This window comes from Panthera onca, chromosome D3, assembly GCF_046562875.1.
Source record: "Panthera onca isolate mPanOnc1 chromosome D3, mPanOnc1 haplotype 2, whole genome shotgun sequence".
Classification (NCBI taxonomy): domain Eukaryota; kingdom Metazoa; phylum Chordata; class Mammalia; order Carnivora; family Felidae; genus Panthera; species Panthera onca.
The window spans coordinates 33,757,656-33,784,686 of NC_138350.1; the positions used below are offsets into that span (position 1 = coordinate 33,757,656).

Sequence of the window (27,031 nt, forward strand, 5' to 3'; positions counted from 1 at the left end):
GTAAAGCGGTTCCATGCTGTTTCTCACAGCAAACGTGATGATTGAACGGACAACAATTCTCAACTTAAAGCTCGCATTTTCACACGGTCCCAGGAAGTGACTTTTTCAGATGTCATAGTTGTGCGCGGTGTAACTTACAGACACGGAGCGCCATCCAGAGGTCCTGCCGGACCGGTCAAGGCAACGTCCAGCCCTGCTGCCCCAGCGGACCGTGAGCTTGGCATCCTTTTCACCGAGCCACAGTGACAGCAGGCTTAGCCTGCAAAGTGGCGAGAGGTCGACGCCACACAGAGCGCAGAACCCTCCACCCCGCTCCCCTCCGACACTGGGACGCAAAGTGAGCATTGTGTGGGGCGCCTGGGTGGCTCAGTCGGTTAAGCGTCCGACTTCGGCTCAGGTCATGATCTCACGGTTTGTGGGTTCGAGCCCCGCGTCGGGCTCTGTGCTGACAGCTCAGAGCCTGGCGCCTGTTGCAGGTTCTGGGTCTCCCTCTCTCTGCCCCTCCCCTGCTTGTGCTCTGTCTCCCTCTCTCTCGAGAATAAATGCACATTACAAAAAAAAAAAAAAAAGTGAGCGTTGTGTACGCGTGGATCCCCTGTGTAGTGAACAACTACCAGTAAATGGCATTGCTTTAAGCCCTTGACATGCCTCACGTTAGCCTCGCAACAAGTCTGATATGGATCCTTCTGTTCCTCGGAGAATCCGAATTCTCCAGAATGCTGTTTATGGACCCTCTGGGGCAGTGGGCATCGCACCCAGCTGCCTGAAATGTGTTATTCCTGAGATCCGGGCTTCTTTGGTCCCACAGTAAGGAAGGACTGATGGGGTGGGCCCGAGGGGGCCAGACTTGCAGGAGAAAGTGAGGGAAAAACTCACTCTAAGGGACGAGGGAAAAACTCACTCACAGGTACATACACACCTGTGGCTGAGGAGGAACAGGTCAGACTCCCATGGAAGGGCGCCTGCCGAGTGCCTGTCACTCGTGCTGCCCCAGCTCAGGCCATTTTGACACATACCTGGTGGGGGGTGGGAGTGGGGGACCAAAAGCTGAAGAGCTCTTCTGAGAGGTCCACGCTCCGCAGGTGCCCGGAACAGCAGCCCCATGGGGCCTCCACAGGGCAGTTTGCTAACAGACACTGATTGGCCCTGAAGAAGCATCAGCACGACCATGGCCTTGAGCATCGGGCACCGTCAGGCACGCCCGTGTCCCAGGCCTTAGCTCCGACGCAGGAACCACTCCAGAATGAAACGGAAGATGAGAGGCTGAGGCTCCCTGCAAAGCCTTTGCAGCAAAGGGGCTGTGCCTTCTATTTTCATTGCACGAATACTTCTTGTACCTTCTGCTGCGCTCGCCGGGATCCAGTTTGCTCCTGGTTAGATGAACACATTTTGCGTCGCCAAACCAGTATTTCTGGTCTCCGCCTCGTCCCTGAGCCAAAGGGAGTGAAGCAGATTTGTGGCCCCCATCCTGTCAGCTTGTCTCTGCGGCAGGCACCCGTGGGCAGCCCCCTGGGCTGCAGAGCTATCGTCAGCTCTGCTGTCTCTGCCCCCAGCATCCTCTCGGACTTAGAGAAATTGAGGTTTTGCCTGCAACATTTCTTCGGGCACATCAGAGAAACAAGCTGTATCTTCCAGGTGTTCTCGTATGATCTTCACCGGATGTATGGAGCCTGCGTCCTCTGTGATGTCATGTGCCATTCTCCCCCTCTCGTTCTCTCCCCTGGCATAATTTACTTTTTTGACGCAGATAATGCAGCTCTCTGACGAACTTTCTCCGAGGCAGAATCCTCTTATCCCCTCCTAAACCAAAGGTATTTTGCAAAAACAACAGGGTGTAAACTCTAAGGGGTGTTAATCCTGGGGATTGCACGGCGAGCCGACCAGTAGACCATCACCCCTCGCGCAGATGAAGAGACCTCGGGCCTAGAAACGGTGTCACCACAGCGACACTTTCAGAACCTGGTGTCCGACAAGCAATCGGATTTAACCAGGCGTTTGTATGACCTGTGAATTATGGGTCCTTCCATTACAAGCGTGACTTCGGCTAAGATCCCCGTGTCGCTGGTGTCTGGAGGAACGGGAGGCGGAACTACTGGATGGGGCAGGATGGGATGGGGGGACATCTTGAAGTTTGGGAAGAGGTAAAGTCCCACCCACTCGTGTAAACGAGAGCACTCCAGACCTTCAGGCAAACTCCAGAAGTGTCCCTCCTCCCCGCGTGCTGGGACCCTCTCCAAACGAATGAGAAGATCACGGAACTCTCCGATTAAGATGCACATGTCCTTGGAGAACAGCACAGACGCTCTCAGCCATAGTAGTTTAGGAAGGATCACTTCTCAGGAACAGGCCACACTGCTCCTGGGGCTGATGGCCAGAAGCGGGGTGGGGTGGGGGGGGCATCAGTGCCAGGAGAGGGCAGCTGGGCAGGAGAAGGAGAAGTCTGGAGCCACTGGGCTCGAGAGGAGGGGCTTGTGAATGTAGCCTGAGAGCAGCAGGGAAGGATTCTGGGGAATCCTGGACTCCTTCTCTTACTTTCTGTGTGCAGTCGATCGGCAAACCCTGCCAACTCCATCTTCCAACAGAATGTGAACCCCCTTCCATGGCCATACTCTCTGCTCAGGCCACCCTTGCCCTCATCTGGGTTAGAGCCTCAGCCTCTCCCTGGCCTCAAACCTGCCGTCTCCCCCTCCCATCCATTCACTCTCCACATTGCAGTCACACACTCTTTGGATTATTCGCGATGTATCTATCTGATGCCGTCTACTCTGCTCAAAGCCAGTTCCCTAGCCGGCTTTTTGGATGAGCGTCTAATTCACACAGCGTCGCTCACGGAGCCGTGACAGACTATCTCCACCTGAAGCTTCAGCCTCAAGTCACTTCTCACCACCCACCCAGCGCTCCTGCCAGACCCACCACCATCCCGTCTCTCCAAAAAAGCCTGTGTGTTCCTCCAGGCCCCGTGCCCACTGCTCTGGTCCTTTCCCTAGACCATCTTCCTCCCTTTTCTCCTTGCTCACTCCTCACATCATGTACAAGTCACGGACTTGTGTATTCCTTCCAGATCCCACCAGATTGGGTGATTTTCATCAAAGGCAGAGGTTCTCAACTCTGGCTGCCCGTGAAAATCTCCCGGAGAGTTTGAACAGAAACTGCATCAACGCCCAGGCTCACCTTCCCCTGGAACAATTAAATCCGCCTCCCTGGGGTGTGCTTGGGCCAGGGAAGTCTGCCAGGGGGCCAGGTCTGAACATTGGCATAGCCCATGCTGCCCAAGGAGCGAGCGATTTCACCACCATAACCTTGATCACAAACTGGGAATTGCTGGCATCTCCATCACATGATCATCACCATCATTACCATTTCAATCATGATAATCCTTGACACGCTTTTCAAACATCCATGCCTGTCTCTGGATTTTCACATATCCAAAGTTGAAAGCCATGCCCAACTTCAGCCCCAGGCTCCCTGCCAAAGCGTGCTTTTGACCTACAAAGGGATATCACCTATTTTCTACTCGGCCACCTAAGACACCAGGTGCCGTATCTCTATTCACTTCTGTTGTTTTGACACAGGAAATAAAGCCAACAAGTGAGGCCACATATTGGAATGGAGTTTTCTGGAGGCTCTCAGGCTCTGGCTGCAGGTGCCAAACCCTATCAGCACAGAAAGGCTCTCTTAGCCATGGTCTGGACAAAGAACTGTTCTCTCGTCATTGTTTATTACGAAGAGCCCGCAGAGATTCCTGAAGATTACTCAACAGTGCCTGCGACTCTGGCCTCTGTTGATGGCTGAGTGACTGTCATTGTTTTTAGAGCACAGCTCATAACATGGGCTAGAATCACTCAGGGCCAGTTAATCAGAAGGCAGAGGTGATAACAGCATCTTTATGATATACAGTTATGTGATAAGATGTAGACGTAATGAGAACTCTTTTCTGCTGGGAAAGATTAAAGACATGAAGTCCTGGCTTAGGAAGAAAAGACTCTTTGTCCTGCTGAAGCAAAGTGACCGGATGTCTTGATTTAAGCGGAACGGGGCCTGATGCCTTAGGACTTGCCCCCCATCTGTGATCTGGGGTTATTTCCTTCTGTTTTCTAGGTTTCTGAGGCACCACTTAAAAGAATCTGAACTCTTCTGAGGCTGACCTGCCTCCCCTGGGAAGTAGCGGCCCCACTCAGAGACCGGGGCTGGGCCATCCCAAGCACAGAGAGGAGGCCAGGGGAAGCGTGCCCTGACCTGCTTTCTTAGCACCCATTTTGGGGGGGTGTGGCATCAGCATCTTGACAAGACCAGCATCTGTGATCCAGAAGCAGCTCCCTGCTGGTCCCCTTCCACGGAAGCTGCTCTGGGTTTCCTCCTGCAAGGATCCATCAGATGGACCCATCAACCGTGTCAGAGGAATAGGAAGAAAAATCCAGGGGTTTGGAGCTGTTCTAAGTTGGTGGCCATGGCGGGAGTGGGGAGAAGTCGGGAGTGGGAAAATGGGGAACCTGCCAGTGACTAACCAGCCATCTGGCCTGGAGCAAAGTGGTTTTCCTTCTCTATGTCTGTTTTCTTCTTCTGTGAATTTAGAAAAGTGAATGGAAGACCACCGCTTTGTCCCCAAAGGCAAGGTCTATATCCATTACGGTTGACATTGAATCTCTAGCACCTTGCATGGTGCCTGGGGCACGGCAGGACCTCCGTAAAAGCTGCTGAATGAAGTAATGAATATCTGCGGGAATGCAACAACCTCTAAAGGTCTCCTTTGGCTCTCAATTCTGTGATTCTTGCCAGATTTTTTTTTTTTTAATCGCTCAGCCTGCAAAATTTGCGCTGAGCCCAACCCCTCATAACTTGGTCACTGCGCAATGAGTGACGGGATCTGCCTAAATGCTTGAACCTCTGTGGGGATTCCCAAAGAACACCAAGAAACACACAGCCAAAAGGAGAGAGGGATCGCATTTAACAACCTCTAATTTTTCGGTCCCGTGGGACTGTGGCACGCTCTAGATCTGGAGACAGAACACATGATCTGAAAGTCACTTTTGTCAAATACCAGATTTTTGCCTTTGAATAGGTTGCTTGATCCCTCTGAGACTCAGTTTACTCATCTGTAAAGTTGGATAACGTTGTAATTATTACACAGACTCACACACGTATACTCACGCACTCACGCCGGGTTGTCTTCGTGATTAAATGAGAAAATATTCGTGACCAGACCTCGTAACAAAAGAAATGCAATCACGTGCCAGGCTTCACGATCACATAAGGCCAGTGGTTATCTTCAAAACTGGCCTAAGTGGACAGAACATAAAAAGCAATTACTGATGTAACTCTCCCAATGCTGCCACTATAGAACTTTTGAACATCAAACAAATCTTCTGGAATAACGTCTTAATGTTTTTAGTATACACATCGAGGAGCATGTGGATTCAATTTCACTACATACATACACTAGGGTTGCAGAAGAACATCCTGGGGAAGAAATGTGAGATTTGGGAGAACCCGAAGCTAAAAAAAAAAAAAAAAAAAAAAAACAAACACGATAATTCAAAAGAAAGGAAAACTAGTATTTCATGAGTGCGTGGTATTGGCCAGATGCTTTCTGTACATCATCTCCCTTAATCCTCACAAAACCCCATGGAATGTGGACTGCTGCCCCTCGTTTATAGATAAGACAACAGGAGTTCAGAGAGGGTGAGTTATTTACAGGAAGTCACGAAGTGTGCCAAAGCTGAGACTTGACCCTGAGTCTGACTCAGGCTAACGCTGCTTGCCACGTTCTCCTCTGCCCTGCCCTGCTTTGCAAGAGAGTGGAGTCATTACCGCCCCCTCTGCACATAAAAAGTCACCTTCCCTCAGAAAAATGTGGATGTCTCCCCCCCCCCAGGGGCTCTGTGGACCTCCAAAGCTCTGGACGTTGATATGTTTTCTTAGCCCCTATTGGGAATAATCCATAAAATGGTCCCGCTCTGAGAATTAACGTCAATGACCACCGTGCTAATGCTAAGGCAGAAACGCATTGCCAAGTGCATTTGCTTATTTAGTAAATATTTATATGTCTCAGGCACTCGGCCACATCCCAGCCAGGCTCGTGAAAACACCATATTTGGGAGCTTTCCATTGGAGCAGAGACTCTTTGATAAACAGTGTGGAAATGACCATGAAATTAGCTAGGACTTCTTGGCTTTCCTGGAAGAATCTGGCTAACTCTCCCCTTCCATTTCCAGGGCGGCACTAGCTTGCTGTCTTCTCATAACAACAGAGTCTGCTGCTTTCTCCGCACTTGGCCGAGTCTTTCCAGCAAGACAGGATGAGACACCTGTCAAGGCAGTGACCCGCACAAGCATTCCGTCAGGCCTGAGGAAGAGCTGGCCAGCGCACACGGGAACGGCCACCTGACACCTTAGCTCTGCAACCAGAGCTGGACATACAATCTGCACAGCTGTCAGGAGGAAGAAGGGAACAGATACTCCATGCGATATGTGCATCCCATCCCGGTGGTCTTTTTACATCTTGCTGTACAGAAAAGAGGAGAGGGGGCTTGTTGAAGGTCAAGGCCAGGGGACATGGTTTCGGTTGAGGGGCGCTCCTGAGGCTACTCTATCCTCTGTCCGGAGATGCTGTCTCACACACACAAGCCTGAGAGATGCTTAGTTACAAGAACTCGCTCTTAAACAGACCAAAGAGAACTTTCCAAGCTCATAGGTGACTCAAGAAAAAAAAAAAAAAAAAAAAAAAAAGCTCCCAGGGTAAGATTTCTCAATGTGGACATTTCCCGATGTCGCTTAGCATAACCGCTTAAGAAAATAATTTCTATTTGTGTGACGTTTTATAATCTATCAAGTACTTTCATTTTCATTACCCTCATATAACCATTGGCACAACTCTTGAGGTAAAAATGGTTATTGTTGCTGTTGTTATTCTCGTATTGATCGTGTGAAAACCAGCTCAAGCGGAAGTTAAGATAGCTGCCAATGCCCGACTTTGTCATTAACGTTGGAACTCAAACGCACGTTTTCTGGCCAAAAATCCTACGATCTTTCTCAGGATTTCTCTTGGGATTTCTGTCATCGCTTGGCCAACAGTTTCTTGCGATAGGAATTACATCTCCTGAGCATGTGTTACAGAGCCCAGTATCTAAACAAAATGCAAACTTTATGGATGGTTTTAATATGGAGCCTGCGGTGAACACTTCCGCAAAATAATTGAATAGACGACGTGAAACAACATGAAAGACAACCGTGTCCATTTCTGCTATCAGTTTTTCATTACCCGTGCCCATCGTTGTCATCATCACGAATGTACATTTCGCTTGTGCTCCCAATACGCATGTCCGTGTGCCATTTTTATTGGCCCACACGATCCGCCATTATATTCGTGCACCACAATTTACCAACCCATTTCTCCATTTGGGGCTTTCAAGATAGTTTTCCTTTAAAACAGAGTTATGAGCTCCTCCCCCTGCATGTACCTGGCTGTGCCTCTTCTGACAAGCTCAGTTAGCCGGACAGGTAAAATTCTTGTTTGTACCTGAGCTACTTATTAAAAATTAAAGCTTTTCTGGGGCGCCTGGGTGGCTCAGTCGGTTAAGCGGCCGACTTCGGCTCAGGTCACGATCTCGCGGTATGTGAGTTCGAGCCCCGCGTCGGGCTCTGTGCTGACCGCTCAGAGCCTGGAGCCTGTTTCAGATTCTGTGTCTCCCTCTCTCTCTGCCCCTCCCCCATTCATGCTCTGTCTCTCTCTGTCTCAAAAATAAATAAACGTTAAAAAAAAAATTTTTTTTAAATAAAAAAAATAAAAATTAAAGCTTTTCAGGGTGGCTGGGTGGCTCAATCAGTTAAGCGTCTAACTCTGGCTTTCAGCTCAGGTCATGATCTCATGGTTCGTGGGATCAAGCCCTGTGTCAGGCTCTGTGCTGACAACATGAGCCTGCTTGGGATTCTCTCTACCTCTTTCTCTGCCCCTCCCCTGCTGACACATAGTCTCTCTCTCTCTCTCTCTCTAAAAATACAAGCAAATAAATTTTTTAAAAATTAAAACTTTTCAAAATCTCAGGCCAACTGAATCAGAACCTCTCTGGAAGTAGAAGGGACCAATCTCCATTTGAACAAGCTCCCTAGTGACTTCATAAGCATGAGTTATTTGTGTGAACCTACATAAAGCTGCTATCGATAATTTAGTGCCTTTCATTTGTTTACCTGATCTTACTTGAGTCGACAAATTCCTCCCACCATCGTAAAACATCTCTTGCCTCTTATCCTGCGTGGACAAGGATAGTTCTGGAAGACTCTGGGTGAGGAGTCCAGGCTTCATCTCAACCCAAAGAGGTAGCCACTTGTGATTCCTCAACATGTGACTGAATAAGAGTCCAGTGAGGGGAAGCCTTCTGTTCGGGAATGTATCTGCCGCTTTCTCCAATAAGCAATTACCCAACTGCTTCATGAACTCCATTATAAACACTCAGACCACCCAACAGAAAGGCAACATCGAGCCTCTTTTTGCAATCAGCTTGCCATTGTGTGTGTGTGTGTGTGTGTTTCTAAATATAAAGTAGCCACAAAAAGGGTAGATGAGTTTCCCAAGATGGCTCCCAGAAGAACTCTAAAGAATGCTATTTTTTTTCTTTATCGAAACTTCCATTCAATTAGAACTTAAGAAAAACTTTTTATAAAAATCATGTACCGCAGCACCTGGATGTCTCAGTCAATTAAGCGCCAGACTTCAGCTCAGGTCATGATCTCATGGTGCGTGGGTTCGAGCGCCATGTCAGGCTCTGTGCTGACAGCTCAGAGCCCGGAGCCTGCTTCAGAGTCTATGTCTCCTCTCTTTCTGCCCCCCCTTCCTCTCTCTCTCTCTCTCTCTCTCTTTTCTGTCTCTCTCTCTCAACTAAAATAAAAAAAATTTTTTTTTCATAAAAGTCATGTACCAAAATGCTTTTTTGACATTCAAGGCCCAGTATTCAGAAAGGTGAGATTCTGCTGTGAAATATGGTAGGAAGCTCTGGGGTCTTTCAGTACAGATGTAAGAGTGTACTCATTCAAAGGCCTGTGCTCATCACTTTGCAGCATGAGGCTGGGAAACCACTGTAGTTGGATTTCCCAAAGTCAGAGCTACCCTTGGTGGTTGCACGGACAGGCGAAGCCAGAGGGCTAGGCTCTTTCACGGTGATTACTCTCCTGGGCTGGCTTGATGTGCAACAGTGGGTATTAGGATTTTATAAAGGAAAACCTTTGGGTTTTGGAATCCAGCAGTCCTGGATCTGAATCCCATCGCAGCATGATCTTGTATAGGTCGGCTAACTGCTCAGTTGCTCCTGGATCTGCTTCTTTTTCTCCTATTTTATCAAAATGTATTAGTCGTGGGGCGCCTGGGTAGATCGGTCAGTTGAGCGTCTGACTTTGGCTCAGGTCACGATCTCGCCATCCATGAGTTCGAGCCCTGTGTCGGGCTCCGTGCTGACAGCTCAGAGCTTGGAGCCTGCTTCGGATTCTGTGTGTCTCTCTCTCCCTGCCTCTCCGCGCCAACCCCCCCCCCCCAACTCTCTGTCTCTCTCTCTCTCTCAAAAATGAATAAACCTTAAAAAAAATAAAAAATAAAATGAGTCCTGTGGCTCATTTGGTCAGCGCTCTACTTCAACAAAACCTATCCCAATAAACTGTGTATGGTTGATGGCTGGTTGATGCTTTACCCTTTGCAGTATAGCATCTGAGTTCTAGAAACAGCCTTAATGCCTTAAACTTGTAACTTCCAAAATGATGATCCCAGGTTTGGGGCACGCCATCAGTAGAGGTCTTGGTGGGGGAGCTCCAACCCTCCCTCCCCGTCTCTACCCACAGCGTTCCCTGTTCTTTTAGCCGAGCTCTGCCCAAGCTTGCATTCAAAAAGAAGGAAAAAGTCCCACTTCTGTGGAAGTCAGAATTCTACATTGCAGGACCCCATCCCAGGACTCCTTGCCTAATGTGTGAGTATGATGAGCTACCACTCCCATGATTAGATTATGTTGTGATGACACATTTGACCCTTAGACAGATTATCCAGGTGGCCCTTAAGGGCAGAGTGCTTTCTCTGGCTGATGGCAGAAGAGGGCTGATGGAGAGATTCCAAGCAGAAGGAGAATTGGATATGCATCTTAACTGCTTTGAAGATGGAGAGAGACTAATGCTTATTGAGATGTGCAAGGCATTTCCCTCCCACACCCCCAGGAGGCATAACAATCTACTCCCATTTCATACACAAGGCAAGAGAATTCAGTACAGATTAAGAATCTTCCCAAACTCAGTATGTGTAACTGAGCTTCAAAAACCCGGCTTCTCTTACAACTAAATGAGAAAAAGGTAACCAGCTTATTAAAACCCTCTGTAAAAAGTCAAACAGGCAGGTCACAGAAACAAAAATAGAAATGGACCCCGAAAAAGATGCTCAATCTCATTCAAAACTAAATACATGCAAATTACCTGAAATACTGTCTACTTATCTATTCACATAAATTTTAAAGTTTAACAGGTCACGATCTTGGGGTTGTGGGATCAAGCCCCACATCAGGCTCTGTGCTGAGTGTGGAGCATGCTTAAGAATCTCTCTCTCCCTCTGCCTCTCTCTCTCTAAAAAAAAAAAAAAAAAAATTAAAAGCTTAATAATACCAAGTATTAGGGAGGGTAAAACATAGATACTGTCTTATATTATTGATAGAAATGTAATTTGGAATATCCTTTTAGGAGATCAATATAGCAAAATTTATCAGAATTTGAAATATACATAGCCTTTGACCCAGGAATCTCTCAGCTAGGAATTGGCCTACAGATGCACTCACGAAAGTATGCCAGTGTGTCTGTATAAGGATGGTCACTACAGCATTCTTTGTAATAACAAAAACAGTAACATCTTAAATGTACAAGAAGACGTATAATAAATTATGATTCAGCCCCACAACAGAACATGTACACAACAGAAAGAATGAGATTAAGGTCAGCCTACATGGTCAAGGATCCAAAATAACCAAGAAATCTTCATGGGGCACCTGGGTGGCTCAGTCGGTTAAGCATCCAACTCTTGATTTCGGCTCAGGTCATGATCTCAAGGTTGATGGCTTCCAGCCCCGCCTCAGGCTCTGCACTGACAGCAAGGAGCCTGCTTGGGCCTCTCTTTCTCCCTTTCTCTCTGCCCCTTCCCCACCCGTGCTCTCTTGCTTGCTCACTCTCCCCCTGTCTCTCTCAAAATAAATAAACATTTTTTAAAAATAAGGCAGAAATCTTCAATGAGAGAAGCAAGATGCCCACCAACATATCATATGATATCATTTGTGCACATCGTTTTTAAACAGTATACATTAGATGAAAATATTTGACTTAAAATTCTTTAGAAGGATCAACAAGAAATCGTTAAGAGCTATTGCTCTTTGGAGAGAAACTCCAGAAAATACGGATGAGAGTAGAGGAGTTTTGACCTTCCTTAAAATAAAATACTTAAATATGCACGTATATGTATTATTTAAAACGTGTACGTTATCTTTAAGCATATTTACATAAGTGAATGTATGGATGTGTGTGTTTAGTTAGATAATTAATGAATATGGCTTGGAAAAGAATAAACTATGCACAACTCAAAGTCCGTTTCGCAGCAGCTTCTTGTTCCGTAGGATAAGGAAGACACAAAACCAGGGTGGGTGTTTGGAAAAATTCTGTGGAGCTGCTTTGTGCTGGGTAATAGGCACAAGGGATGGTGCCACTTAAATTCCCTTGTCACTAGGGAATTAAAAGCAAAAATGAATTACTGGGACCTTATGAAGATAAAAAGCTTCTGCACAGCAAAGGAAACAACCAACAAAACTAAAAGGCAACCAACGGAATGGGAAAAGATATTTGCAAATGACATATCGGACAAAGGGCTAGTATCCAAAATCTATAAAGAGCTCACCAAACTCCACACCCGAAAAACAAATAACCCAGTGAAGAAATAGGCAGAAAACATGGATAGACACTTCTCTAAAGAAGACATCCGAATGTCCAACAGGCACATGAAAAGATGCTCAGCGTCGCTCCTTATCAGGGAAATACAAATCAAAACCACACTCAGATATCACCTCACGCCAGAGTGGCCAAAATGAACAAATCAGGAGACTATAGATGCTGGAGAGGATGTGGAGAAACGGGAACCCTCTTACACTGTTGGTGGGAATGCAAACTGGTGCAGCCGCTCTGCAAAGCAGTGTGGAGGTTCCTCAAAAAATTAAAAATAGACCTACCCTATGACCCAGCAATAGCACTGCTAGGAATTTACCCAAGGGATACAGGAGTACTGATGCATCGGGGCACTTGTACCCCAATGTTTATAGCGGCACTCTCAACAATAGCCAAATTATGGAAAGAGCCTAAATGTCCATCAACTGATGAATGGATAAAGAAATTGTGGTTCATATACACAATGGAAGACTACGTGGCAATGAGAAACAATGAAATCTGGTCTTTTGTAGCAACGTGGATGGAACTGGAGAGTGTGATGCTAAGTGAAATAAGCCATACAGAGAAAGACAGATACCATATGTTTTCACTCTTATGTGGATCCTGAGAAACTTAACAGAAACCCATGGGGGAGGGGAAGGAAAAAAAAAAAGAGGTTAGAGTGGGAGAGAGCCAAAGCATAGGAGACTGTTAAAAACTGAGAACAAACTGAGGGTTGATGGGGGGTGGGAGGGAGGGGAGGGTGGGTGATGGGCATTGAGGAGGGCACCTTTTGGGATGAGCACTGGGTGTTGTATGGAAACCAATTTGACAATAAATTTCATATATTGAAAAAAATAAAAATAAAAAAAATAAATTCCCTTGTCACTGCTTTCACTGTTTCTTTGTTTGTTGGTTGGTTGGTTGGTTGGTTTTTGGGGGTTTTTTTTAAGTCATTTTCTTAGTGGTTGCCCCAGAGAGTACAACTCACATTTCAATGTATGATAACCCGGCTCAGATTAATACCAACCTAATTTCAGTAGCATACCAAATCTTTACACCTGTGTAACCCTTGCCCCTCTTCCCTCGTTTGTGCCATTATTATCATGCAAATTAGATCTTTATACTTTGCACGCCCATAAATACAGATTTATAAGTATGGCTTTATGCAGTTGTCTCTTAAATCAGGTAGGAGAGGAAAAAGGACTTACAAACAAAAGTGTATTTGCATTATCTTTTATATTTACCTTGGTGGTTGCCTTTCCAGGGCTTTTTTTCTTCGTGTGGACTGAGTTACTATCTACTGTTCTTTTATTCCAGCCTGATGGACTCCCTCTCATATTTTATAGGGAACATCTGCTAGTAACAAATTCTCTCTGTTTTTGTTTATCTGGGAATGTCTTGATTTCTTCTTCATTTTTGTGACGGATAGTTTTACTGGATATAGAATTCTTGGCTGACAGTGTTTTGCTCTCAGCACTTCAAATATGTCATCTACTTAATTGTTCCCACCACCACCTCCCCCCCGCCCCCGAATGATAATTATGTGACAGCTCTTTATCTCAAGTAACTCTTGTAGTTATGAGTTACTTCTGTCTTGGTGCTTTGAAGATTCTGTCTTGTATTTTGCTTTTAACTGTATTAATATGCTATGTCCAGGTGTGGCTTTCTGAGCATATACTAATTGGACTTCATTGAGCTTCTTGGATATTAATGTTTTGCATCCAAATTAGGGAGTTTTCAGTCATTATTCCCTCAAATATTCTCTTCCCTCTCACCCCCCCCCCCCCCCCCCCCCGTCCTTCTGAGACTTCTAGTATGCTTTCGATGGTCCATTTGGTGGTTTTCATCAAGTCTCTTAGGCTCTGTCCATTTTCTTCATTCTTTTTTCCTTCTGCTCTTCAGACTGGATAATATCAATTGACCTATCTTCGTGTTCAGTAATTCTTCCTTCTGTTCCCTCAAATCTCCCACAGAAAACTTCTAGTGAGTGTTTTATTTTAGCAATTGTACTTTTCAACTCCAGAGTTTTTATTTGGTTCTTTCTTATCATTTCTATCTCTTTGTTAATAATGTCTATTTGGTGAGACATTATTCTCACAGTGTCCTTTAGCTCTTTGTGTCTATTTAAAAGAGTTGACCTAAAGTGTTTGTCTAATAAGTCCAATGTATGGGCTTCCTTGGCGATAGTTTCTATCGATTGCTTTTTTTCCTTTCTATAGGTCATATTTCATTTTTTTACTTGTCTTACAGTTTTGGGTTGAAATTATATGTAATATAATGCTTGTATTATATTTAAATATAATGCTCAGAACATCAATTTCTCCCCCATTCCCAGAATTTTCATTGTTGCTGTTCATTGCTATTGTTGTTTTTTAGTGACTTTCCCGAACTAGTTTTTGTTGTGTGTGGCCTCTCATGTCCTTGCTAGTTAGCTCTGTAGTCAGCTAATGATTAGAAAGAGATTTCTTTAAGTGCCTAGCACCCATAAGTCTTCCAGTTCTTTGCCAGGAGCTCTGTGTGCCTCAGTCAGACAGTTTACACCTTTGCCTTACCCTTCACTTCCCACTTGCACAGAGCCACAAAGTCAGTCAAAGATGAGACTTTATGGTCCTATCAAGTCTTTCCTGGGAATGTGCAGGTCTCTGGGCAGTCCTACAACCTTTCGCCTGCATGTGGCCTTTTGTAGTCCCAGGAATACCCTGGAGCTTTTCAAATTTCCATATGGACATTGCACTCTTTAGATTTACCTTTTAAGCTCTTTGGTTAACCTTTTATTAGTCCCAACTGTTATCCAGTGCCTCAGGTAGCTGAGATGTTCAACAATTGCCTCTCACTGTTTTTGACAAACACCCCTGGGGAGAAGGCTGTTCACACTTGGAAAGCTCCTTGGCAGGTCAAATAAAGACAGCCGTGAGAATGGCGTCTTCCAGAGAACAAGCAGATGGGTCAAATAATGACAGTACTCTGGAAACAGGACTTTGAAGGAGCTCCAACCCCATTCTGCCCCCTTTAGTGGCTGCCAGGCTGCTGGTTTTTACCATGATCACAGGCTATCTGTTTTCAAGACAACTATGGAGCCAGGGCAGGGTACCCGGGGAAAGGTGGTAGGAATAGTGCAAGTCAAAACATCATAAAACTCACTGTTCTTACGGAGATTCAGCTATTTTTCTTGAACACTCTTTGGGTTGCCGCAAACCTTTGGTTCATTTCCAGAGTTCTGAAAAAGTTGATTCGTACTATTTTTGCCAATGTTTCCATTGCTTTTATGGCAGAAAGAATTTTCAGAGGTCCTTACTGCACCATTTTCACTGATGTCACCCTATTTTATTTAATTGTAATTAATTTAGGTTTAAATAGCCACACAGGATTAGTGGCTACTGTATTGGATGGCACAAGTCTATAAAGTACAATGTGAAATCAGTCAATTGGAAGTCAACTCAACTCTTATATAGGTATATACAAATACAATAAACTTAAAGTCAGAAAAACAAAATGAATACCTTGCTTTAAATGAAAAAAATTTATAACGTATAGGAAACCTTTTAAAACTTTTCAGAAATATAATAAGAAATACAGGTATCTTTCCATATATATTTATGATGTGAAATGGGACCACCAAAAGAAGCCAGTCCTAAGGGCTCCCATGTCCTCATCAATAGCACTGGTGTCAATTGATCTATAGATATTATTTTTTAAATAGACACTAGACTATTTTCCATATTTAATTATTTAGCCAACATGCAGCTTTCTAAGCTAAATGGAGTATAAATACAACAACAATATCAATAATTGCAGTTATTGAAGAACTACGTTGTGATTTTTTTTTTTAGTTTTTATTTTATTTTAGAGACAGAGAGTGAGCAGGGGAGAAGGGAAGAGGGAGAAAGAGAGAGACAGAGAGAGAAAGAGAAAGAGAGAGAGAGAGAGAGAGAGAGAGAGAGAGAGAGAGAATCTTAAGCAGGCTCCACACTCAGGGCAGAGCCCAACGTAGGGCTTAATCCCATGATGCCAGGATCATGACCTGAGCCAAAATCAAGAGTCTGATGCTCAACTGACTGAGCCACCCACATGCCCCTACTTTGTGTTTTTCAAGCTCTGTTCTTTGATCTTCCCAAGGGCCCAATGAGGTCAACAGTCATATCTCCACTTTGCCCAGAGAAGACTTAAAGGAGTGCAGCAGCTGGCATAAGACCACATGACAGTGTATAGAGTCGGGCCAACATCCGAGGCATGCCTAGGCCCATCCTCTTAACTTAGAAAGAGATATGCCCATATTTTGAATCATTTCTGCTTCTCCCGGCGTGTTTCATTTTAAAGCCACTTTGCTTACTTTGAGCGTATCTCTGCCTTGCCCTCTGAGACCATACCCAAAGGGCACGGAGCCTGTCGGCCAGAGAGCAGCAAATGTGTCTCTCCAAACACATGGACCTTTGTTTCATGAAAACATTGGCAGAATGGAACATAGCAGAACTATTTACACATCTTGTATTTTCCTCGCCTGGAAAACACGATTCCCCTGCTCTGATAACTCTATAAGTAGGTTAGGTGGGAACGCTGCAGTTTGGGCACCAAAAGCCCCATGTCCCATGAAGCCTTGTTCCCAGGCTGACATGACAGTTGGTCGCCCTATCTGCAAGTAACGTGAGGAAATAGCAGAAAACACCCTGAATTCAGCTGGGAATAAAGAAGCATCAGTCTTCACTAGGCTTTCGGTTACAGACTGTCACACTTTGACCCCCCGTTTTGCTGAAGAAAAATCCTCTTTTGCTAACCCTCTTTTATCTGACAGGGCTTGGGGCAAGAACTTCAGGGTCTTGTCTCAGGAGCTGGAACGATAGCCACGACCAGCCCCTGGAAAGGAGAGTTCTTCCGTTTCTCCACAAGCGAACAACACGTGCATGAAGCCCTCAGTGCGGACAGCATGGGCATTCCTTCTGCGTGACTTGGGATCCCACCCCAGGTGTAGACAGACATCTGTTTCACACTGGGAGTGTCACCACTTAGTGTGGTAATTGACCAGCTAAACGCTGCCTTGCGCTTGGATGTCTATATGGTTGATCGTCGGGGAGGCTTCCTCGATTTTGTGTACGGAAAGCTAAGTGTCAGCACTTTAAAAAAAAAAAAAAAAACACAACAGATTAAAGTGTCAGAGCCACCAGCCATCTAAATGTTTGGCACTGTGCTGACAAAATCTGTAGATGTTTTCACTGAGACCCCCAATGCCATTCTCTCCCTCTTCCTTTATCTGGTTAATTAATTCATGTCTCCTTTAGATTCTGGCTGAAGCTTTGCTTCTGAGATTTCCTGGGCCTGCCATCACTCACCCCACACACTCACATGGCAACAGGCCCTCCCCTTTTACAGCATTTTCACATCACGTCGCAATTACTAAGTTTGTGGGGGACAAGGCCATGTCTGCCCTGTTCATAGGTCCGCCCAGCATTCGGCACAGTCCTGGCACATCACGGATGCACATAAAATAGCTCTGGAATGAATGGTGGGTGCCCTTGACCTGAAACCTACAAGTACCCGTTGTGTTAAGCTTTTCAAGAAACCAAATATCATCTTTAGTCTTACTGGGATATTGGTCTCTGTGCTTCTGGGGGAAGAAATGGGAAAGTAAATAATTAGCATGATCCAAGTTGACTGTCACAAGAACACTGTTAAGTAGGCAGGCCACATATTATCATCTCCGTTTTATAGATGAAAGAATTGAGCACCAAAATGGGAAGAAAGTGGAGGCAAGGACCGCTTCCACCCGCCTTCAGGAGTCGGGTGTCAGGAAGCCAAGCAAAACGGAGAGCAGCTGAATTAAATGGATGCTGGTGCCTCGTTTTTTTCTAGTTCAATAAATTGAAAATAGAGAGTTTTGGTTTCAAACTAATACATTGGGGCTTACGGTTAGAGATTTTTGTTCTCCTAATTGGTTGGATTTTTTTTAATATTTATTTTTGAGAGAGAGAGGGCACAAGTGTGTATGGGAGAGGGGCAGAGAGAGAGGGAGAGAGAATCTCAAGCAGGCTCCGAGTTGTCAGCACAAAGCCCAACGTGGGGCTCGAACCCATGAACCATGAGATCATGACCTGAGCCAAAGTCAGACGCTCAACCAACTGAGCCACCCAGGCGCCCCGGGTTCTTTTGAATAACATTGGTTCCACTCCTGGTTGAGTGATGAATATTGGATTTCAGCGAAGTGTTCAGTTAATTAGCGCAGCTCACTCCGGATATCAGTTCACAACTCTCTCCATTTCTAGCCCCGGAGAGACGTGGCATTTCCCTGCCCAGCTTGCCACGCCACACCACGCAGGCTGGAGCACCCCAGAGTGTCAGCACGCACATACACCCTTCTGGCCAGCGGGCAACACAGAGATCTTTGCGTAAACTCAGCGGAGGCTGCCACAGGCTCCCGGACTTCCCCGATGCCAGCTGGTGGCACATCGTGCCAAGCAGCACTTCCAGAAAGGTAAACTAAAGCTGGGTGAGTAGGAGTCAGAAGCTTGTCCTAAGGTATCCAGTATGTTAGACAATCCAGGAAAAAGTTGGCTTACTATTCCAGATTTCAACCTGCCAAACCAGCTCTGGCACAAGACGACCAGAGCTCCCTTTCCATCATCTTTTAAGAGGCCCGACAAGGACATTAGTAATGATATGCTGACATAGAGAAACACCATTCTTGTAAAACCCTAGGACACCTTCTTCCCCAGGGAGCCTTCCCTGCCACCAAGGCGAAGCTCAGGGTCCTTTCTCCATGATTCCATGCCCCTGAGCACAAAGAGCAGGCACTTTGCTCTCGATTCTGTAAATTGCACGTTGCCATATTGGCCTCCCCAACCAGACTGAGCATCTCGGGAGAAACAGATTCGCCTTGGTTACCTTTCTATCCAAGCAGCTCCTAGCACAGAACCTTATGCATACCCTGCATTCAGTGACCTGTGTTTACATACTTCCTACATATACGTGTGCTGCTCTCGATAAACATTTATTGAACTCAACCCAAGATGGCTATTTCCAGGACAGAGGATGTGGTGTTTTTAGGGACCTAACGGTCAAACGATTTAAAATCGAATCTTCCCCCCCATCACTTAATCGGGGAGTCTGTCTTTATACTTCTTTGGTTTTTTTTAAGTCGTTCTTCCTTTTTTTGTTGTTGTTTGTTTTTTGTTTTGTTTTGTTTTGGTGTTCTTAGTACTAATCACGTCATTGCCCTGCATCCAGGGGTCAGGCATTGTATGATGTGCGTTTGATGGACACATGTTGATTAATACAGCTACATTCGGAATTGACGTACCCTGTCTGACGTCACTGGTACAGAGAAGCCAAATGACAGGGCCTCGAATACCCGTGGCTTATGTGGGACCTCCCTATTTTATTTCCACCTCCCAAGGAAAGAGTTCCAGTTGTAATGGAAGTGCATGAATTCAAAAGGCCACTGCCATGCATACTTATTCAGACCTGTGTACGGTTGTCCCAGGGAGCATCAGCTGGACGCGGGGGACGTGGGGAGCTGTGTGCCGTCCTCTACCTGGACATAGTTTTCCCTGCTCACAGCACTTCTAGGTAAAACCACTAGCCAAGATAGAGCTCCAATATTGGTCAGCTTCATTCTTATGCCACCATTATCCAGGTATATACCAGGCACTGTACCCAGGGCCATAGAGCTACAAACATGAAATAAAATGTGGATCCTCCCCTACGTGCCTCCAGGGCAAGCTTGCATAAAGGAAATTGTTGAAATCACCGGAATGACAGGAGGATACATTTTTTTTAAAAGAGAGAGAGAGGGGGGCGCCTGGGTGGCTCAGTCGGTTAAATGTCCGACCTCGGCTCAGGTCACGGTCTCACGTTTTGTGAGTTCAAGCCCCGTGTCAGTTTCTGTTTTGTCAGCTCAGAGCCTGGCGCCTGCTTCGGATTCTGTGTCTCCCTCTCTCGCTGACCCTCCTCTAGTCACACTCTGTCTCTTTCTCTCTCAAAAATAAATAAATAAATATTTTTTTAAATGTTACAAAAAAAGAGACAGAATCTGAAGCAGGCTCAGGCTCCGAGCTGTCAGCACAGAGCCCGAAGCGGAGCTCGAACTCACAAACCGTGAGATCATAATCTGAACCGAAGTCAGATGTTTAACTGACTGAGCCACCCAGGCACCTCTTTTTAATTGTATTTTTAAATTTTTTTTCAATATTAAATTTATTGTCACATTGGTTTCCATACAACACCCAGTGCTCAACCCTCAACGCCCATCACCCACCATCCCCTACCTCCCACCCCCCCATCAACCCTCAGTTTGTTCTCAGTTTTTAAGAGTCTCTTATGTTTTGGCTCCCTCCCTCTCTAACCTCTTTTTTTTTTTTCCTTCCCCTCCCCCATGGTCTTCTGTTAAGTTTCTCAGGATCCACATAAGAGTGAAACCACATGGTATCTGTCTTTCTCTGTCTGACTTATTTCACTTAGCATCACACTCTCCAGTTCCATCCACGTTGCTACAAAAGGCCAGATTTCATTCTTTCTCATTGCCATGTAGTACTCCATTGTGTATATAAACCACAATTTCTGTATCCATTCATCAGTTGATGGACACTTAGGCTCTTTCCATAATTTACCTATTGTTGAAAGTGCTGATAAACATTGGGGAACAAGTGCCCTTATGCATCAGCACTCCTGTATCCCTTGGGTAAATTCCTAGCAGTGCTATTGCTGGGTCATAGGGTAGGTCTATTTTTAATTTTTTGAGGAACCTCCACACTGTTTTCCAGAGCGGCTGCACCAGTTTGCATTCCCACCAACAGTGCAAGAGGTTCCCGTTTCTCCACATCCTCTCCAGCAGCTATAGTCTCCTGATTTGTTCATTTTGGCCACTCTGGCGTGAGGTGATATCTGAGGGTGGTTTTGATTTGTATTTCCCTGATGAGGAGCGACGTTGAGCATCTTTTCATGTGCCTGTTGGCCATCTGGATGTCTTCTTTAGAGAAGTGTCTAATTCATGTTTTCTGCTGAGCCTGCTTCAGATTCTGTGTCTCCCTCTCTCTCTGCCCTTCTCCCGCTCCCGCTCTCTCTCTGTCTCTCAAAAATAAACATTTTTTAAAAATTTAAAAAAATACAATTAAAAAGTACATTTTAGGGACACCTGGGAATCTCGGTCGGTTGAGCATCCGACTCTTGATTTCGGCTCAGGTCATGATCCCAGGGTTGTGGAGTCCAGCCCTATGTTGGACTCTACTGAGCATGAAGCCTGCTTGGGATTCTCTCTCTGTCTCTCCCTCTGACCCTTTCCTGCTTGCGCTCTTTCTCTCTCTCTTAAAACAAAAACAAAACAAGCACATTTTATCCCCCAAAGTGGTAAACGGGTGCAGCTCACAGACGCCCCCTCTGCTCGACCCCAGCCCCGCTCGGCTGTGAGCCGGCCAGCCAGCCGGAGCGGAGAGAAGCAGGGAGGGACACACATGCACACCTTCTCAAGAGTGACTGGCAGTGTGGGGGCTGTCCCCCCAGTGCCTCCAGCTCCACGGTGCCATCCGCCCCTCCAGGTGCCACCGGGGTAGTTCTGAGGCGTGACCGTCCTTGGCTCAGGTGTGGGAGCCTGTCCACCACGGGCTGTGTGGGACCCTGTGCACCAGACCTGGGGTCCGACACCTACTGCGGGAAAAAACCCTACGTTCTTATTTTCACGAGCCTCTAACTGTGATTTCGCACTTTCTTCCGTTATGAACATGGGCCCCATATTAGCTTCCTGGGGCTGCTGTAACTATGGACCCCAGGCGGGTGGCTGAAAACAACGGAAAGGTGTTGTCTCACAGCTCTGGAGGCTGGAAGTCTGAGACGAAGGTGTGGGCAGGGGATCGTTCCTTCAGGGGGCTGTGAGGGGGACTCTCCTCCGGGCCCTTCTCCTGGCTTCCCATGGTTACTGGCCATCTTGGCCTTACCTTGGCCCGTAGATGCATCACGCCGTCTCTGCCTACACCCTCACATGGTGTTTTCCCTGTGCGTGTCTGTTTCCAAATACCCCCTTCTCTAAAATTAAAAAAGAATTTTTTTAATTAAAAATTTAAAAATTAAAAATTAAAAAAGGAGACAAAAAGGCAGACAAGGACAAGTACTGGAGAAAGACATGTGCACAAAGGGGAGAAGGAGGAAGAAACATCTGAGAAGGAACAACAAGAAAGATGGGAGAGGGGCGTCTGGGTGGCTCCGTCGGTTGAGCCTCCGACTTCGGCTCAGGTCATGATCTCATGCTTCGTGAGTTCGAGACCCATGTCAGGCTCGCTGCTGTCGGCACGGAGCTTGCTTGGGATCCTCTCCCTCTCTCTCTCTGCCCCTCCTCCACTTGCGCTCTCTCTCTCTCTCTCTCAAAAATAAAATAAACATTAAATTTTAAAAAAGGGAGAGAGAGACGGGAGGAAGAGAAGCCTAGGGTCTGGCTTCGCTCATGATACAACAGGCTTCGTACAAGGCTCAAGAACACAAGGGAGACGAACCAGTGCCCGTCAAGGAGCCTGCCAGTCTGTGTGAGAAAGAGCGACAGGCCAGTCTGGAAACAAGTGCCAGGACCAGCTCTGGATGTGGACTCCCCGAGGGCTGACGTCTTACAGAGGACGACAAAACCACCCCAGCTTCGGGTGCTTACTCTGAGATTGTTCACCACAACTATGACTAGATTAGCTACTCAGTGAAATAGTTCACCCTACGGTGGCTGAGGCCCAGGTTATACTTGTCAAGTGTCCCATTGAGATGTTTGTCACCCATGATTCTAAAGGATGAATCCAAACAGACAAAATTCTCTGCACCCCTCAGATGTACGTCCCACACTGTCCCTCTGTGCCCATCCATTCCATCTGGTTATGTCTAAATTGGCCAGCCCACCTTCCTCCCCCGGGGTGACTTGTCTCACTACCGAGATCACGGCAGGCCACGCTGCTTATTAAGGCCGGTCCATGTCCTAAAGAGCTTGCAATATGCTGTCCTGCCCCTGGTAGCTACTCACACCCCACACCTGAAATGCAGCTCTGATCCTTTCTACAACTGAGCTTTCTGCCTAGGTGTTGTAGTCCAATTATTTACAATAGGCAAGGTACGGAAGGAGCCCAAGTGTCCGACGATAGATTAATGGATCAAGAAGATGTGAGATACATAAGATAGATAGATCAACCAGGCAGACCTTGCCTCTAACCCCCATATTCCATATATAGGGAATAATAGAACACTACTCTGCCATAAAAAAGAATGAGATCTTGCCATTTGTGACAACGTGGTGGGACCTAGAGAGCATTATGTTAAGCGAAATAAGTCAGATGCAGAAAGACACATAGCACGTGATTCCACTTATATGTGGAATCCAGAAAACAGAACAAATAAACAAAAGCAGAAATAGACCCGTAACTACAAAAAACAAACTGGTGATTGTCAGAAGACGGGGCCGGGGGATGGGCAAAATGGGTGAAGGGGAGTGGGAGATACAGGCTTCCAGTCATGGAGCGAATAGGTCATGGGAATAAAAGTCACAGCGTGGGGCATATAGTCAGTGGTATTGTCATAGCGTTGTGTGGTGACAGATGGGAGCCACACTTGCGAGCACAGCATAACATACAGAGATGTTCAGTCACTGTGTTGTACCCTCGAAACGAATGTAACATTATGTGTCAGCCATACAATAAAAAAAAAAGGAACATATTCAATATATAATAAAATCGGGGGGGGGGCGGTAGGTAGTGAAAGAATGAACGAGACCAATGAACTGTGACAGAAGAGAAACGAGGACAAGAAAAGCTTTGAGGGACAGAAGGGAGAACACGCAGCCTTCATAAAACTTCACCAGATGGCTTTGAACCTTTCATTAGCGACCGCAGATGCTTCGTACCAAGCTTTTGCTCCTTTCTAAACAACAGTCAGGAGGTTTTCAGTGGGACCACCTATCCTGTTTAACCCCGTTCGGTGGAAACAATCAAAAGTTTCCCCTGGCGTCCCCAGCACATCAAAAGTGCTGCCTGGCGTCTTCCTTCTGGGTCTCAAGAGTTTAAAACACGACATGTGTACTCATTCTCATACAGGAATTTTTAGTAGCGTTTTCTCCACTTTACATCGTTTAAAATGTAAACACTGAAAGAAAAGCAAAGCTCATTTAAGACCAAATAGCGCTAGCAATGCCGAGAGGCCAGGAGGACCTTGGTGGGGGTTAGAGGCAAGGTCTGCCTGGATGATCTAAGGGTAAAACCATGTCGCACGTGCACTAAATCGAACCTCAGCAGGTCACTTGGCCCTGGGAGGCTCCAGCCAAGAAAACTGTGAATCATTCCAAAGCCCTTCGGTTTCTGGGGCACTCACTGAGCCGGATTCCTGAAGGCAAGCGAACAAAGAGCTGTTCTTTCCCATGTTTTTGTTGGACGCTCAAGTGTGTCTGTGAAAGGACGAGTATCTACTAGTAGATTAACATTAAGAAAAAGTCAGGATTAGGGAGAGGAAAAAAAATCCGGGAGGCTGTGTAACTGAGGTCTGCAGCAGTTCCTAAGCTCAGCCTAACAAACCCCTGGCCACCGAGCACTTCCTCCTGGCCACGCTGATGGTCACCGAGCACACGGATGGGGCAGCTTGGGGACAGCCACCAATGCCTCCACCGAGGCAACACGTTCCCCCGCTTGCCCCCGAGCGCTGACCCACCCTCCACCCCTGCCCCGGCCAGCATTGTTCCACCCAGTCAAGCCTGTTGAACAATTTCTCTTCTGAAACAGCCCCTTTGATGCAGCCTCGTTCTGTGTTCAGTGACATGAAAGAGATACTAATGCCGATTATCAAAGGCATGTGCTCCAAACCGCCGAGCGGCTAATGCCCGAGGGATGTAACTTTATCTCTTCCTCTGACTTCTACATCCTCCTGCAGTGCAGGGCTCTGTGGGTAAGTAGCACATCTTTTTCCCCCTAGTAATTTCACATCAGATATTAATCTGAGTTCGGGGCGGGGGCGGGGGGGCACGAATTAATACCTTAAGCTTGTAGGTCACACTCAGGCAAACACGCTTCACGGAGCCAAGCACCATGGGAGAAAGCTGATACCCTGGGGTCCCAAGGGAGCAGACTTGGCCGAGGACTCACATGGAGGGCTCTTTCTCCCCAGGACCCCTCGTATGGAGAGTGTCACTGCGCGGTCCCACGGAAATTTGCGTCAATCACTTCCTCAGAATAAAAGATCTGGCCCCTTCCTGGACGGGGCTGACTATTTTCCATTCTGGACATTCAGATATGAAACATCCAAGCGTGCTAAGTCTGCGCGTCTGCAGTGGAATAGTACGCAATCATTGCAGTGATGCTTAGAAGGATATTTCACGACAGGCCAAAATGCTCATCGTACATCACTAAAGGGGAAAATGGAATACAAAACAGCATGTGCAGACCGGAGGGTGTGTTTGTGTGTGCCCAGAGAAAAGTCTAAGAGGAATTCTACCAAACTGGCCGCGGGGGTTGTGGCAGAACAATGGAACCGTGCGTAGCTTTCCTTTTATTTTTTCTTTGTTTGTATGGATCTCCTAGTTTGGCCACAAAGTGCATTATTTCCTTACGATACGACAATTTAGGATTCAACTGGCCGATGGAGTAGGGAAAGGAAAACCGTCCTTTTAGAGAAACTGCCCATGTGTATAGACAGAACATAGCCATACCCAAAGGGATAACTTTTAATTACTTATTTTTTTTTTTTCTAAACAGCCAGGAACGTTCCAAACTCCTCTACACCTGCTCATTAGGCCTGCTGATCCCCCCACCGCTTGGCATCAGCAGCAGGGATAGAAATCTCAGTTCAGGTGTGAAAATGAGATGGCCAAAATTATTCTATCTACCTCAAAGTCATTTTCTATCAGGCTCCTGGTGGAGGAATGTGTTAGGACCACGTACCTTTGTTGTTCTGGTTCTGGGATCAAATGAGGTAATGGAGGAAAACTGTAAGTCATAACTCACCATACAAATGTGGGTTCTTGGGCCTGTTCGTCAGCTGTATGGCACCTGGGAGCAGGCCTCACATCCACCTCAAAGCCTGACCCTCTGTCTACCATTAGCCTTTTGTGTTTGAGGAGGGTGTGGGTCTCAGGACTGCAGTAGAAGACATGAAGGGTAAGGTGTTTCCTCCCCGAGGTCTCACTGAAGATGGTTGGGCCATGGAAGAGCCCAGGGCATCCGAGAATATTCTGAGGAGCCCGTCTAATTGACGGACGCAGGCAAAAAGAAACCCACGGAAGACTCAGGAGCAAAAACTGGCCAAGGACCGGATGAGGCTCTCCAGTATCTGCCCCACTGAATTCACGATCAGAGGACAGGATGAAAAAGAAAATATTTGTTGGATGGTATGAGAGTCAAAACTCTACCGGAGTTTCTCGCCATTTAGAAACTACACACGCGGGGTGCCTGGGTGGCTCCATCAGTTGAGGGTCTGACTTCAGCTCAGGTCATGATGTCGTGTTCTGTGAGTTCAAGCCCTGCATCAGGCTCCATGCTGACAGCTCAGAGCCTGGAGCCTGCTTTGGATTCTCTGTCTCCCTCTCTCTACGCCCCTCCCCTGCCTGTGCTCTGTCTCTCTCTGAAATAAATAAACATTAAAAAAAATTGTTTTTAAAGAAACTCCACACGCCATAAACATATGTGTATCACACACACACACACACACACACACACACACACACATTCCTGGAACCCATGCCTTTTTCCTCATTCAGTAACTGGTTGGAAAGTTGGTATCGGTGTGAGTCACAAGGCTCCCCGGGCTTCCCAGCACTAAATGTGTCTGCAGGCCCCTGAACAGGCCCAAACACCGAAGGCCCATCCAGGCGGCTGGGTCCAGGGGGTCTGATTTCCCACACGTGTACACAGATAGATTTACTGCTTGAAAATCAATACTGCAAAGGGCACTTTCTCACCCTGGCTAAACTAATGTTTGGTCTCAGGCCCTCAGAACCAAACCCGGCCTTGGTGTCTGTTGAGCAACCCTGGGCATGAAAGAATAGTCAAGTATAGAACGGGAGCCGATTAAAACAGGAAGAAATCGAAGTTTATTTCTCCTCTGGTTGAGCTGTGACAATAACTCTTTGCCTTCCTAACCCCTACCAGACATGACCCGCCCCGGGCTGAGCATTAATG

General features: G+C 46.5%; 1 long non-coding RNA gene and 1 other non-coding gene across 6 annotated transcripts in view; both read right to left on the reverse strand.

Moving 5' to 3' along the window:
* LOC132665752 (uncharacterized) overlaps positions 1-27,031 on the reverse strand; it is a 108,441-nt gene that overhangs the window by 47,769 nt on the left and 33,641 nt on the right. For all 5 annotated transcript variants that reach the window (XR_013551294.2, XR_013551290.2, XR_013551291.2 and 2 more), the window contains one exon: positions 5,149-5,277. This is a non-coding gene — a long non-coding RNA (uncharacterized LOC132665752). The remainder of the gene's footprint in view (positions 1-5,148; positions 5,278-27,031) is intronic.
* TRNAQ-UUG (transfer RNA glutamine (anticodon UUG)) lies at positions 17,965-18,049 on the reverse strand. Its single transcript has one exon. It is a non-coding gene; the product is annotated as a tRNA-Gln (tRNA).